We start from the raw sequence: 16,823 nt of genomic DNA on the forward strand, positions 1-16,823 counted from the left end.
GGTTCCGCCACAATTCGGCCTCACTCCCCCCACCCCTTGGTCCTTCCCACAGAGCGCGCATATACATGCGCGACGACACGCTCCAGTCAGCGCGGGATGATGCGCCGACACAACAGAGGCAGCGAAAAGTGGACGGGACCCCGTGGAACGTACTTCAGACGTATCCAGCGTACCCGGAGTCGCGGAGCGTTTATTTCACCGGAAACTGGAGAGTAATACTAATTTAGCATACACAGTGGTAAAGTATTCTGTGAAAAATCACTATACTCCTTTCGCGGAAAATGGTTGATTGCTATAACGGGCAAAAATGAAGACCGAAACCACGTTATACGCGTCAAATTTCCCGCCGGACCTTTTGGCGCCGGGCACGCGTCAGGGTGACGAATGTGTATCTTCATATTTGACCCGTTTAGACGAGGGAGAAGTTTTCAATAACTGTTAGCTCGAGTCTTTAGAGCTACTTTAAGCGTTGCGTAGTCCTCACCTATAGACCGACAAAAGGGCAGTGTAGGCGTTGTCAAAATGCATGACGTCACGACGAGCTGGCGCGGGCAAGTAAGTCAGAGAGACGTTGCACCCGCCTTTCGTGTTTGCGCGGCTTGCCAGATAAGCGTCCTCGTGCACAGTGTATGAGCAGCCGCTTTGGTATTGCAGAAAGGTACTTGACCGATGCAGCTGAACTTAATTTACTCCTCCTTAGTGTCCATATCTCGCAGCGCTATATTATCGCGCTGTATACAGTTCCGGCAGAATTTAATTCAGCGCATTATTTTAACGGACGGACGTATTTCTAACTTTATAATTCTGCACACGACTTGTTTCATGCCAAACATCTAGTGACATTCATTAAGAATTGTGCTATGGTGATCCTTGTTTATATTACATCTGTTTCTTGATTTGTTACTTGTTGCGCTAATTCAGTTCATCACGCTCTTATTTCATTCTGTGCTCTTATTCGTGGTCTTATTTCACTTCACTGCATTACAGTTAGGCCCCTTTACGCGGAGTACCTAGGGGACTGTGTACCTGTTAAAATATGTCCCGCGCGGCAAACGGTGAAGAGCAGACAGGTAATAACGCGCCGCGGTACTGGTTCTTGCTGTGATAACAATGAGCACTGTTATCGCTCGACGTATAACGTTAACGCGCTGACATCGGTCAACGCCACGTCGAAAATACGACGCCATGCGGATGTCAACTTGATAAGTACACACGCGTGCGACAAGGCGCATGTGTGTCAGTGCCCAGCGGTGCTCCAGTGTAGGGTTCATCGAACTGAGTGCAGTTTATCTCGCTGCACTCTGATACCGCGACGGAAGGCGATGCCGACACGGACGTACATTACCTAACATGCAGAAATGCAGCGCACAATTAGGTGATTACGCAAGATGATTACGCGTCGGAAATACTCTTTCAACCTCAAGGGGTGCAAGCTCCGTGCGGTGATAACTGATAAGGGTCTCGGTAGCCGAGCTGTGACAATCTGGAAGGTTAGGCCGTAAAAAAAGTAATAAAAAAGAGAAGGGAAGGCTACCGAGGATAGACGTTTATCGCGTATACGGTTGGAGTGTAGACGAAGAACTGAGGACAAAAAGAAAAGAAAAAAAAACCGGAGAAACGCCTCTTGATTTCATACACGGAAACATTCATGCACAATTGGAGACATTTTCATCATTAAAGAGCACAAACAGAACTGTAGCCTTCCGTGCTAGCAAACAGCGAGTGCTCATTGGCTTGCATGCATACAGTGAGCGCGCGCACATGTCAGTGGGCTCGCGGCGGCGTATACATCGTATGACTCAGGCGTATGGGCTCATCGGAATCGGTGGTGCGATTCCGATCATCGCCTGAGTGGTCGCACATCCCGATTAATAATATTCGTACGGTCACCATGCACGGGGAAGAATGACGGTTATAGAGATGGCTCAAGAAGGGACGTTTCACCGCGAGCTATACGGTTGTCACGTGCGCGGTGTCAAATAGCGGTCGGTCCGTCACTTCTGTCGGGCGAACGGACAGTTAATCTCGCGTTGCATCAGCGCGCTTTCAAATTAGAGAACCGGACCTCACGAAACGGACAACAGAGAGGGGCGAGGGACGCGTCCTCACCTTGGCGGTCGACCGCGCGCGCCACCATCCCTTCGCTGTCGTGCGACAGCTGTTCTCGCTTCGGTCACGACGCAGGACGCACTCTCGTGGCACGCAGGGTGCACAATCGCCGCAGCGCCATGCGCAGAGCCTGTGGACAGGAGGCCAGCTCAGCCGTGGAGGGACGGCGCGTCTCCACGTGTGCGGCTCGCTCGGAGAACGCAATGTACCACGGGTGTGCCGAACGCGGTACATAGCATGAGCGTTGTTTCCTATGAGCGGCAACGACAGTGCGCGTACAAGCAGTTAAAAAAAAAAGGGGGGGGGGGTTGCATGGTGCGTGACTGCACGCCCGCGGACAGACGAATGCGAGCCTTGTGTACGGCACAGTGACAGCCACGAAAAAAAGAGTGGCAGTCGTAGCTGGGCTACAGGGTCACCCACAAGGAGAGATGGAGAGAATATACTTTATTCGATCGAAAGCGAGTAAGAGAACCTTCGTCCAGGGGACCTCTCTCTCTTGCGTCGCGTTGGCGAATAAGGAGACGTGGCGCCGGCTTCAGTTTATGCTGACGCCAGACGCATGATGAACAGACTTCCACAGTTAACGACGCCAGGAGTTGCAAGCCCCGGATGTCGGGCAGCTGTCGTCGGCTACGCAGGTTGCGAGGGGAATGTGAATACGGCACGAGACACTCACCAGTACAAAAGCGTTCACGGTAGCGTAAATTCGCCATGCATATCTGCATTCAGACTACTGTTTAATTAACAGATATGTATCAGCATGAAACGTCATATTAGCCACTTCCTTTTTTTTCATTCTTCTATGAAGTGGAGCAATATTGCAGTTATACTGGCTTGGTTTGATGACGTGTTCCCCTTACTATGGGAGCATGTACGACCTTGCAGAGGGCCACAACAAACTGGCTCGATTCGAGCACTAAGCTTTGCCTTATATTCCACGATCGAAGTCATGTTCCTAATTGAACAGGTTAGTGAAGAGAAACGAGCACAACCACACAGTATGAAATAACAGAGCATGTAACACAAAAAAAAGCTTGCAATAAATGATGGTTTATTCGCATCATAGAGTTCAACGACGTATGTATGACTTCCGTAAACAAACGCGAAAGAGAGGGCCCCTGGGACAAAAAGAAATCAGGAATGTTTACCAGGGAATGTAAAGGCCACTAAACGTCAGGATTCACAGAGGTCGCAACAAAGAGCGATAACGTCGTCAATATATACGACCGCGCTTACAGACGCCCGGGCCAAAAGACCTGCCCGCGGTTCACGGAGTGTTTTCGGCATCCTATACCCTTTTTAACAGCTTTGTGCACATATTAAACCTTGCTTAATGAATGCCACTCGAACAGCGCCAACTACATACTGCGCGTAATTGCAGCGATAACATGCTACATCTTTTCACGCGAGGGTACAGATGGGCTTCAAATGGCTGTTGGCGATTACGAGGTTATGGGGTACGTTAAATTACTGCCAATAAAAGCTGCGCTTAACAAACTACAGAACTGCGCGCTTGAGTTATAACGTGATTTCCGTAAGTGTTAAATAGCTCGTTCTATTCCCCCAGACAACCGACAGTTTATCTTTTGCCGAGCCCGAAGCTACTAAATCGCGTATATAAAACAACTCAGCCTAGCTGACTCGCGCCCGCACGAATTACAACAAATCAAACTTGCACTGCATGTACACGTCGTGTGCATACATAGAGCCATTGTTCTTGAGTTATGCATGATTGATTACGTCACTATAGTCTAGGCCCATGCGATATACTACAGGAACAATGATAATACAAATGTTCTGGGCTAAACGGGAAAAAAACAATGAAGTAAAATACCCATATAGAGAAACACGCATACAGAAATAGATTAGATTAGATTAAATTAGATTAGATTAGATAGATGGTTAGATAGATAGATAGATAGATAGATAGATAGATAGATAGATAGATAGATAGATAGATAGATAGATAGATAGATAGATAGATAGATAGATAGATAGATAGATAGATAGATAGATAGATAGGTGCTAAGCGTGCACATGTGTAGATAGATAACGGCGGGCGGATCACAAAACCCACGCTGGGACGCATTTATCTCCTTCTGCATTGGAAAGATACCGCAAGATCAGTTTTTGGGCTACGTGAGCAGCAGAGAACACTCTAAGAAAAAAGAGAGTAAAAAGTGAGTCACAGCAACTTGACTCTCTTTTTTCTTACGAAGACCCATTTTCGCGCGGGTAGAGTCACAAAACAAGAGTCAACATTTGTGTGTGGGTCGTTTGACTCTTAATAGGACGCGAAGAGTCGTCGTGCAAGATTGCGACTCCTCTGATATTCGAGATGAGTCTGGCGAGAGAAAGATTAAAATGCAGGAGAAGAAATACCAGATAACGTCTTCTGTTTTAGGCAGGCCCTCGGGTTCCTGTCCTGGTTGTAATCAGTTCAGTTCAGTTCAGTTTCATTCCTTAAAGGCCCCCATTTCAGGGGGTGTTACATAAGGGGTGGGATTACATTTGTAGTGAGGAAAACAAACAGCGATGGTGATTTAACATTGAAGGTGATCTGTTACGCGTTGCACGTTAAAGAACCCCAGGTGGTCAAAATTTCCGGAGTCCTCCACTACGGCGTGCCTCATAATCAGAAAGTGGTTTTGGCACGTAAAACCCCAAATATTATTATTATTATCTGTTACGCGTTCTTGAAAAGCAGGTGTTGAAGCGATGGCGACGATGTCATGGGGTAGGCCGTTCCAGTCCGTGGCTGCTCGAAGAAATAACAAGGCTGAAAACGTAGTAGTACGTGATAATGGGCGGGCAACTTGAAGGGGATGACTGGTGCGGTGAGATATGCGTGATGCGGCGGCGATATACGGTGCTTGATTGAGAGGAGAACAAAAGAATTTGTGATAAAGGGTGAGGCTAGCAATGCGACGACGAAAAGAGAGGGGTGACAGTCCGGATGTAGCTTTCAAGGATGAAACACTGACGTCATATGAGTATGAGGAATGAATGAATCGGGCAGCACGATTCTGCACAGCTTCCAATGCGGTGATTAGATATGCTTGAAGTGGGCTCCAGATGGGGCATGCATATTCTAATTTGGGTCTTATAAGTGATTTATACGCGAGCAATTTAACATGTGGTGGGGCAAGACGAAGGTGACGTTTTAGAAAACCGAGGGTTTTGTTTGATGCTGAAATGATGTTACCGACATGTTACCGACATGCGGTGTATCATTCTTTCGTCAAGCTTGTCATGTTCTGCAATTACATCGAACTCTAAATATCGATTTTCCTTGAACATGTTTGTTGATATATCACACGCTTAAGCGATAGCTGGCTTCCTATGCTAAGGAAGACCCGGATTTGTCACAATGGATTCTGACCATAAGTAAATCTAAAAAATATAGCATTGGCTACTAAAGAGAGCACAGCAACGAGATAACAAGTTCAGTAGGCGCACTCAACAGTGTCGATTGTAAATGTAATTGCGCTACGTAAAGTTAAATTTTGAGGATTTAGGTTCCAAAATCAAGATCTTGTTATGAGGCGCACGGTAATTGAAAACTGCAGATTTATTTTCAGCAGCTCGGGTTATTTACCGTGCACGGAATGCACAATATACGCGCGTTTTCGCATTCTGCCCCCATTGGAATGCGACTGCTGCGGTTGTGATTGGACCCGTGACCTCGAGCTCAGCAGCGCAACACCAAAGCCACTGGGCTACCGCAGTGCGTTGTGTTCCGCGACCAGAAACAAACACTAGCGTACGCAGCACTGCTTTTGAACCCCCCAGAAATTTAAAAACAAAAATGTAGCAGTTTCCCCCCCAATGCTGCATGAACCACTGCACGAACAACTGCACGAACCAAGGTTCGTAGCTTCATCGCCTGAATAAACTGCAGTAAACAATCGCTTACTCCGTAAATTAGCAAGCACGGGGTCACGCGCGCACGTGCAAACATGAACAGATTTCACTCAATGACCGCGAACACTCGCTGCCACAGCGTCCGCGTGATGAAGGGCGCGAACAGAGCGGACAGAACGCTTCTGCTGCCTCGTCCTTCAAAGCGTCCCCGAAACTTGAAACGGCGATATAGAAGCGCCTTTCCCCTCTCCCCCCCCCCCCTCCCCACTTTGCACCCATCGGGAATTATCTCCAAGACAGAGCGAGAGTGGCGCCAGACCGGGCTAGAGCAACGGCCAGAGGAGAAGCGTGCTAAACCAGCGCCTCCTTTCCCCGGCTTGCGCGCGTTTTATCAAGTGACCACCTATAGATACTTGGGGCACCCATCCAGGCACTATACATCTCGGCTCGCCCTCGCACACTTCCTTTAACGCGCACAGCTAACGGCGCAGGATAGGATCTTATCGCACTTTATACGTAAGCTCACGGCAACACCGACAGATATATTTCGGCGGTTGTGTCCATATAATTGCTATCGCAAAATTCGCAATACATAGAAAATTTTACTAAGGACCAACCACGCTGCTGCCATGTCGTGATAGAGCGGTGAACGATAGTTCTAGAAAATGTGTTGCTAAATCTCCGCCAAATGACTACACGCTCGCATTTGGTGAGAGCGGCACACAGTCGCAAGAACTTGTGGAGGAAATACCGGAGTTCTGGCAGCTTCAGGTGCACTAGATTATTCAGTAACATGGGCGGCTTTGTAGTTCTACCTTACATCAGAGCAAACTGCACTCCACAGAAATCAAGGGCAGCCGCACCGTTATAGCTAAGAAAATTAAGGACAATTACGCCGCGTCTTCAGACTTCGAGCACGCTCCGACAGCCCAGCGATAGGTATTTAAAACACAACCACACTCGGACGAGAAAAGTTTGCTTCTGCCAAGTGAACGTAGCGGGTATTTCAAGACGCGTGTTAAATTCATGGCTGTTTCATTCGTAAACATTACTTAAGTGACGTAAAATTATCAGTGAGCAAAACAGTTTTTATTTCAACGCGAGGAAACAAAACCGAAACTAGCGCAACTGTTTTGCTCAGTTGTGCAGCTACAAAATGATCCAGAGCCGAAGCCGTCAATAGCATGACGCCATTTTCAAGTTGCGCTGCCTCACGCTCGTGTCGTTGAGTGGTTCTGAAATCGCTGCGCTAGGGGAGACTGCAACCAAGCGTTGCGGCAAGTTACGGTGGGAGCTTCTGTCCGTGCTGTGTGATTGCGACCAGGGGACCGCCGCCAGCAGCAGCGTTTCGCCGATTTCGTCTTTGCCGACATCGAGCAAGTGCGCTCGCCGGACCGTAACAAGCGCCCGAAGTGCTGCGGTTTGCACTGCATCTTTCATTGTGATATGGGAGATCGCAACGGACAGAGACGACCAGATGCATACGAACCACTACCAGCGGGGACCTGTGACCTGTGCCATATTTCTCTTAACGTCTCAGGTAAGCATATCAGCTTTTGTTCCGAGTTTACAAACGGCGCGTACTCGGCCCTTCCGGTACGGCTACATTTTGCGCCATGTTTCTCTTGGCAGTTCACAGACGTTTCTTAGGCATGCGTGCGCGTATGTATGCGGAAATACTACTGGCAGACGGAAGCCTCAGGATAAACACCGTTCTTAACGACTCTAGTGACGAGTGGCCTGTCGCATCGAAAAATCCGTAGAATATCAAGTACTGCGTAACTTGAAGTGTATATACAATACTAGCACCAGTGTGACTTTCGCGTGGCGAAGACAGGTAATCGAAAGGGCAGCTTGTGCATTCTGAAGATTTACTAGCGCTTTAGGTATATTGCCGCGAATAATAAAAGCGCTACAACGCTGTATGGCAGTGTCAGGCGATGTGGCAGCACAGATATTTTAAGAGCGGTTAAGCGGCTGCTTGCACAAGCGAACAGACACTGCGCTTTCAAAGCGCTGAAAGAGAACAAACTTTTTGTGCATTTGGCTGTAAGTAGAAAACACATTAGCTCACAATCTAAGCCTATATATAATGTATTATTTTTACGTAATCTTTATTTTCACGGTTGTAAAAATTTAAAAGCATGAATATGCTGCAACATTTATATAGTAAATCCTACTACGCTTACAAAACCTGGCTGTGTTATGTGGTAAAATTGTACTATTGCTACTGGATTTTTTATATTGAGTCCGGTGGTTTATGAAAAAAAAAGGTCCTTTTATGTGTAGTTTTATGTTAGTGCGTATATTTGCCCAGCAGAAATGAGTTGATTGCAAAGTTGTACCTTCCAGTGAGCTGCATATGAACCCAAGTTTATCCTGTCTTGGCTATTGTAATGTGCATACAGCAATTTTAAGTATATACAGCTGTAGTTGGCTTAGTCGCTGCAACATATTTTGTAAAAGTAGAAGGCCATTTATTATTTAGCTGCTTCCATGCAGAAATACCTTTTTTCTTGTAGCAAGAAACGCTGACAGTATTGAATGAAATGAAGTGTGTTGTATTTTTCTACTAACTTAAAGGAAATTTCGTCTGCCGTGTATCGGAGATTAGTTTACCTTCTTGTACTAAACAATGCATTATGTCCTCGGCTACTGCTGTTGTCCTGTATATTTTTATAATTTTGAAATGTATTTTATTTTAGGTATTCAAGAAATGGCAACAGCCAGAAGTCACCATCTTACCAGCACGTTATGGGTGAGACAAATCGTAGCAGGCACTTTTGCATATCTCATTAGCATATGATGCTATTTGTTGTAATTTTTGTGTCCACTTTCCTGTCTTTATGCATTTTACTATTATTGTGCAAAGGGCAACAGTTTTACATTGAGACAGAGTAATCACCCAAAGGGGGGACATGGCTGGAGGAGACAACACACACAAGCCTCCTTTGTCCGTATCTTTATGTTGCGCAGTTACTCTGTCGTTATCTACCAACAAGCCCAAGTTCCTCATCAGCTACATTTACTAATGATCCGTTATTACAGTTTCATTGACATAACATTGAAAGTACAGAGGTACACAGGAGGACAAGAGACTTGAACTGATGAAGAGCCGTAGAACAAGGACCGCTGGAGCCAATATTTCGACAAAGAGAAGGAGATTTTTCTTCTCAAAACGTTGGCTCCAATGAATTTTCTTGTTCTATCACTATTTACGGTTGAAAGAAAGCATTATTCCTCTTGCTGAAGTATTATGCATTATGGCATAAAAATTAGCAGGGTGAAATATGAGGAATGTCAAAATTCTTGTGTATTCCAGCGCTAAAGCGAAAGCCAGGAAAACAAGATGTAGAGAACCACATTGTTATTTTTCACTGCCCAGTTTAGCCAGCTTTATTCCAAGCTTGCACTTTGTTGCATTAACGACCACTGGAATTCGTTAATTGAATTAGCTTGGTGATTTACTTATATTAAGAGATTTTGAACTTGTATTAATGCAGCCTAACATAATGCATGTAAAAATAATTTACAATGACATATTTAGGTGGCAGGCTTGCAGTTGTCTAGCAGATCACTTGATGGTATGAGCTCAGGTTTCAACCGAGCTTCCATGCACAAACCGGTTACACATTTTTTGTTTCATTGTTTGGATTTTCATAAACATAAGTACCGTTTCTTTTTTGTTGGGCTTCTAGTTGTGTCGTAGGGCCTAACTGTTTACCTTTATTTGTATTGGTAGCCATGTTACACAGACAGCTCAGTTTTATTGTAAATCATGTCATGGTAGGACTAAGAACATTTGTGCAAATTTGTTGCAGGTACACTCTGGCGGCTCCTACCCCTGTGTCCTCCCACCACCCTGTCCTGACTACATCCACTAGGTAGTTGGGAGCCTTTGGCGGCTTCTGCCACTGCATCCTGCCGCCACCATGTCCCGACTATGTCCACTAGGGAGTTGGCAGCCTTAGTGATGATGCCAGCAGGCTGACAGCGGACAGAAAGATTCAGGTAAATACCTGTAATTAAGTGACGTCTTTTTGAGTGAAATGGCTTGTCACTCAGCAATGAAAGACGTAACTTCGAAGTAGTTTAGACTCCCTGCTATCTGTGCAGGGATGCTCAAGTCCATGCATTTTGTCTTAGCCGCCAAGAGGCTATGTGTATTAGACGAAATGCGATGTAAATTTTCAAACTGCAAGAGACCACTTGCACAATTTTTTTTTGCTTAACACAAAAACTACTTTGATAAAGCTTTACCAACTTAAAAAGAATACAATGTACGCTCATACATGGTATTTGGCATAAATTTACTAGGGCTGCCTCAATGATAAGCAGGCCGATAAACGTACACCAAAACTGTCTTCTTTTCCAAGTTCATCCTCCTCTCTGCACTGCTGCATAATGTATCTTTCTGATACCATTCTTGCACACAGCACAAGTCCTAAACACATGGATTGCATAAATTTGCAGCTTTTGCTGTAGGTCACTTTTGTGAAAATAAAGTTAATAAGCCATTTTGTCCATTTTTAATCAGCCATAATAAACTGAGCAGTGGCTAATAAGCAGTCAAGTTTTTGGTGTAAGGCCTCTCTTCGTTGTTAAAAATTTGGCCCTCTTAATGAAATAACCAAATTTCTGGCTGCCATTTTATGATGCATACTTTGGTGCATTACACGAAATTTGACATAATGTTTATGGCAGTAAAAATTTTTTTTTGCTTCAAGTATTGTGTGAAATTGAGATTTTTTCTATAATGAAAGGCCCTCAGTTTTCAAGAAGAAATTCCAAGTGGTTGTGTGCCAGGTTGGAACAGCTGGCATGGAATAGCCTACTTACACAAATAGGGAGGGTCATGTACACTTGACTTTATGTTAAGATACTATTATTGATCCACAAAAGACAAATTGAAGGATTCCATCCTATAAGCAGCTCTTCACATTCATTTCCACTTTTGCACATTTATATACCTTGAGTCTGGTGACTTCTGTCTGTTTTCATCATCTGCTGTGTGCAGATGGTAAACTTCAGATTTGCCCTATGGTACAGAATATTTTGGTGCTAATATATGAAACTGTGTTTTTCAGGTTGCCTCGAAATTTTACCCAAGCGATGCCGCACACTCGGGCCAGGCCTCTTGCGAACGACGTATAACCAGGCTCAACGCATCAGGGTCGAGGGAGTCCGGAGATCAAGGCAACCTGCTCTGCAACCAGCGTGCAACCTTTGGTGACCCCTCTACATGTGCTACCTATTTCACAGCTGTGCCTCACCTACCATCTATCCAAACAGCATCACCGGCTGTGATCACTTATCGAACCATGGATGAATGTTGGGGTGGAGTGATTTGAACAGACATTCTATTTGTCTCTTCAAATTCATTGTAAATATTTCTGTTATAATTGATATGTGTCTTTAGTATCTAGTTTTTAATAGTTCCTTTCTCTTAGAATTCTCACCATCAGCCCCTGCTATTCTAATGTATACCTGCCTTTAAGCCCCGTTTCTCGTAGTTCTTTCGTACTTGTGGATGTAATTGATAGGTTATTAATTCTTGTTGTACGGAAGGCTAAAATACGAACTTACGGCATTTTTTCTTCCTTTGATAATCTACAGCACTGCAATGTGTTCAAAAAATGCAACATAACACGGGCTCTGGTGCAGGATAAATTTAAGAGCAATATAGAGTACTTATTTCAAGCACCCATTATTTTTTAAAAACTCAAGGATATAGGAGCACAAGAAAGAAACTATTGAACTAGAGAAACATTGGTTCCCCTCATAAGTCTGGCAATAATGTGACTTCTTTCACTGCAAAGATACTGGTACTCGCATACAAGGTTTGAGACATGAAAGCTATGATACCCTTGGCATTTCTCAGTGCTTATTTGCCACACTGACGAATGTCAAAGACAGCATAGGTTTCATGCACACATTGGTTGTATTACACCTTTTGAGTATTGCATTTCTCAAACACACGGGTTTGCAGCAGTGCTTTAAATAGCAGATGTATTTCCTAATTTTCAGAATTTGTTAGTGCAAGAGTAACGCTACAGATCATGTAAAAATAATTTTACAGACTATATGTCCATGGATGCATGTTTCTTCTGATGACGTAGCAGTGCCATGTGGTCGGGGGATGAATGTCTATTTCAGATTTAAATATTGGCTTCCAGGCCTGGGTTAGTCTCCTACACTGAGTATTCTAGGTCAAAGCCCAGTTACTAGAGGAAAGTGAATAAAACTAGGAATTATAAACATCAAAAGATCTTGTTCAGGACACTAATGTAACAATCAGCAAGGTTCTTTGTGCATTCATTTCCAGATTTGCGAGATTATATTTTGACTGGTTTCATTAATGCGAGAACAAATATTTGTTTATTCTCATGCTAGAGTTGGCTGCCCCCATTCGCATACAACCCCTTTACAGGCTAAAAATTAAGTGTATTAATAGGCTGTTTTTCGGTTTTGCGCCCTCAGTGTTAAGGGATGCAAATGGTGTCATACAACAGAATGCAGAAAAATGTCTAAGGAATGCAAGCAGGGCATGGGACTTTTTAGACAGATGCATGTGTGTGCTATTTATAAAACTCCCTATGGTATGCCTCAAGGAGTTTTGTAACCCTTTGGTAGAAACACTGACACCCACTTATTAAGGGGAAATGCTCCTCGAAACAACATTTTTAATTTGTACTAGAAATTTGAATGTACTGCTATTCATAGGCAGTTTTATGTAGATTTGAATTGTCATTGGTTTTTGTGTAGCTGGTGTTTAGTTATGTCCTACATAGTGGCAATATATTTTTATGGGCACTTGTGTGTAAAAGTTTCGCAAATGGTTTCATGCTGTATCTTATTTAGCTAGGTGTATACCGCAAAGTGGCGATACCTATCCAAACAGCTTGTACAATTACTGGAATTATGCAAAAAATATTAGGCCACTTTAAATAATTTTTAGATTGCAATTTCAATTAGATACTGGTATTCTGCTTATCTTGAAGAGTATGTATGCCAAATTTAATTTGTAAAGGACAATTATAAAGCACGAGGTTATTCTCATGCTATTGTGAGAAAAAATTATTGAAGTATTCTCAATAATTTTAGTAGCAGGCCTGCCTGCCTGCCTACTAATCTTGCATACTTCTAGTAACTTTACGTGCTGTTTGAATAGATATCGGCACCTGGCAGTCTACAGGGAGCTGAGTTAGCTGCAGCACACTGCTTTTTTGTGAAAATTTAATACACAAGAAAGTGCCCGCAAATATCACTATGTATTTCGCCGTTGTATAGGACATAACTCACGAAGCAGCTAAACAAAAACTAATGGAATATATGAAATCTGCATGAAGAACTCTACAATTGGCTCTCTTTTGAAACCTCTAGTACAAATAATAAAAATATTTCGAGTAATATTCAATCAGCAAAACGTTCCCCTTGCTACAGTGACCTACAACATAGCGACGCAAAGCTTAAGGCAAGTCCTCTTGTCGAAGCAAATATGGGCTGTCTTCCCAAGGGCTTCTGTTAAAGACGGTGAATTTTCCTGCATTTACCAGAAGTGCAATACTAAAATGTTTGTGAATGTGCGATTGGTATTGGCACACTAACAGAAAAAAAGACAGTTCTGTGAAATGTAGACTTGAGACGTGACTTTGTTGGACATTTAAATTTTGACTCCATATATTTGTGTTTTGTACTGAGTGTTTCACCGGTGACTGCCACTAATTATTGAACATAACTGCTTCATGACAGTGCGACAATTTTCACTAACATAAATTTTAGCTGTGGCAGGCATTAGAATTACAGTACTCAATAACGTCTACTTTGTAAGAACTCAGACTAGCACCAGTTCTGAGATACATATACCCAAAAAGTAATGATCAAATAGATTTCTTTTCCACACAGAATTGCCCTACAAGGATTACAGAAGGCTTTTTGGCAAAGTAATATCCGAAAGAGCAAAGCATGTTCCACCAAGTATGGTGACAAATATTTCAGAGCTGCTAGTCTGAGGACTCCTACAAACTAACAATACCTTCAGCACTGACTAGCTTCAATAATGGGATGTCAGCGTTTTGCTAAAATTAATGAAACTTCAATTATTATGATCTTGTTTAAGAAGACATATGTAATTAACATGCAGTTCTAATCTCTGTCACTTTTGTAAATATTTCCCAATTATTTTTTCAGGCTACAATTTTTGGTTATAATGGTATTCATTGCAGAAAAAGCTAGTACATGGCATTTAATAAAGAAGGTACTGGTCATTGTAGATTTTCTGTCTTCAGCATTTGTTCTGTTCCACAGCTGTTTCTTGAAATCTGAAATGATTTACCCATCACTTTGTTAGCGATCAACAGGGAAATCTGTCAGTATGTTTTGTTTAAAATGGAGCTGATAAACCCAATAGTTAGGCTATTTGCTAATTATAAATTACAATGATAATAGTACAGGACCATAAGAACAGACTGATGCTGAATAACAGCTGTGCCCAGCTACATCCACGCAGCTTTGCCACACAATGTGCATGTGTTCAGAAGAGCCAAATGCCCCAGAGAGAAAGCAACAGTAACTAATTGTTCGTCATCTTGTACAAGCAGATTATGCGCTAGATGTAAATCACGCTCACTAAATACATAAGTCAGTCATGTGAGGTGTCTCACTTTTGGTTGCAAGTTGGAACTTGTTGCAATCTTGGTTGTTTTTATTTTGTTTCCTTTGTGAGCATGAGTGACTTAGTTGCCTTGACACATATTATCAAAACTGTTTCTTCATCACTGGGAATCACAAAATTTCAATTACACATAAAATTTCCAGTTACTGATATGGTAGACTTCGAAGTTAATTCTCTTATCTACCAAGTAGTTTTATCATTCATTGAAACATATCCATGCAATGCACAATGGGACCCCAAATTATAAATATCTGTTCTTGCTTTCTACCCTGCTCTACAACATTATGATGATACAAAGCAAAACTATAAGTTTACAATTGTCCCCCATAACCTGAGTTTCGCTTAGAATTTGAAAAACAAAATTGACATCCTGCTATAGTGTGAGAGTTGCTTTGGGCACCAAGTGAACTGCGTAGCACCTGTGCTAGAGTACACAACAAAGCAGAAAATCGCACCAGATTGCAATGGCAGTGGTAAGTTAAGAACAGAAAGTTAAGAACAGATGTTTTATTTCACGCACCATTAATGTGGCTTATCATCTGCTCCTGTTTTGTGGGAACGCATACATTGGGAAGACAATTTTTTGCACCAATCTTACCTTAGTGGGACACTTGAGAAAGGTAGAAATCAAGAACAGGTATTCACACTTTGTTGCCCACAGTGTATTTATTATCTGAATGTGTTTCACTCTACAAAAGACTACTGTGGTAGATAATCATAAAGACCAAGACAAAAGAATTAAAAGAAGTATGTGTCAGTCATCCTTCCATGATCTCCCGTGTTTATAGCAACACTTCTTTCTGCATATGTGCGAAAGTGTAGGGAAGCATTACATAACTCAGTCATGCTTTCCAAGTTAAAAATCGGAATAAGGACTATCACAAGAACATTGTATGAGTGATTTGTAAATGTGGCATCTAATCTAACTTATTAACGTATGTGCTGAGGGTACATTACAGCCAGTGCATAATCTGTCTGCTCTTACAGGATAGCTTGTGATGAGTAAAAGAAGCCTTCCTCACATTTTCCTCTTTGTTTCTTTTGGACCTCGGTGCACCATGTGTATTGTTACAGCTGCATGCATGCAGCTGGGTATAGTTTGTGTTCTGCTAACTCCCTTGTCCTCATTATTCATGTGCTATCTTTGCCGTAACAAAATACAGCTACCTGTGCTACATATTTTGTCAGCGTGTTTGCATTATGGCAAGTTTTGTATTAGTGGTTATTGCAATCTGCGAAATTGTCTGTCAGCTATTATACTTCGTCTTAAAAAGTATGTTTGTCAACATAAATAAACAATTAGTATAAATTTTGCTCTATTTATTTTTGTAATATTATCTGTTGTGAAGCTTTTATACACTGTTGCATGTTGTATGACAATAAAATTGATGAACAACTTTTTAATGTGGTATTTTTCAGATCAATTTTCAACTGACGCTAACACACACAAGTTGTGGGGGAAAAGTGCCAACAAGAGTACCATAAGGTAAGACAGCTGTTCTTACTGTTAGATTGGATTATCAATTGCCAACCAGTTGTTTTCAGCAAGCATAGTATAACGCATAGATTATGTAATCTAAGTTGGAATATTGTTTTTATTGCACTTGATTATCTGGGTCTCCTTTGTACATAAGTGCGGCCTTCTTTATTTGTTGTGTAGCTTACTTGCTTAAAATGTTAAATCGTAAGTTCTAAATAAAAACGTCTCGAAGAACAGTGAAATAGGTTTAACTTATAAATGTTTTGACATTAGAGACCTGTGCAGTGCTGAATTGAACTTCTACATGAGTTACATAATATTTTGGGGTCTCATTATGGTTCTGAGTTGCGTTGCAGTGTCATGCATATGCACCTGCAGGCTACATATTGGATGTTTATTTAAGACTGTTTTGCTTGGTTGGCTATTGATTCCAGTTTAATGGTAATGAGAACTGTCTTGCTTTCATGGTGATTCTGTGCTGACTAATACATTTGAATTTTCCAGAAGACAACAAAGGGTGATGAAATGTTAACATTTTGTTGCTAACCTGCCACGTCCTTTTTGGCAAGTTTGCTATGGGTTCTTTCTTATATGTTGTCTTTTCACAGTAGCCATCTTGAGAACTAGCCATAGTCATGTGTAATTACAGCAAAAGTCGGTGACACATTTTGAAAAGCGGCTCGACACTGCCAT

General features: G+C 42.5%; 1 protein-coding gene and 1 long non-coding RNA gene across 4 annotated transcripts in view; one reads left to right on the top strand and one right to left on the bottom strand.

Annotated features, from left to right (window-relative positions):
• The window catches only part of LOC139054706 (transmembrane protein 198), a 121,938-nt gene that overhangs the window by 91,499 nt on the left and 13,616 nt on the right, over positions 1-16,823 (bottom strand). The gene's annotated exons all lie outside the window — the stretch shown is intronic.
• LOC139054705 (uncharacterized) lies at positions 6,790-16,050 on the top strand. Its single transcript, XR_011511443.1, has 4 exons — positions 6,790-7,516; positions 8,682-8,734; positions 9,798-9,987; positions 11,064-16,050. It is a non-coding gene; the product is annotated as an uncharacterized lncRNA (long non-coding RNA).

Source organism: Dermacentor albipictus, chromosome 1 (assembly GCF_038994185.2).
Source record: "Dermacentor albipictus isolate Rhodes 1998 colony chromosome 1, USDA_Dalb.pri_finalv2, whole genome shotgun sequence".
Lineage (NCBI taxonomy): Eukaryota > Metazoa > Arthropoda > Arachnida > Ixodida > Ixodidae > Dermacentor > Dermacentor albipictus.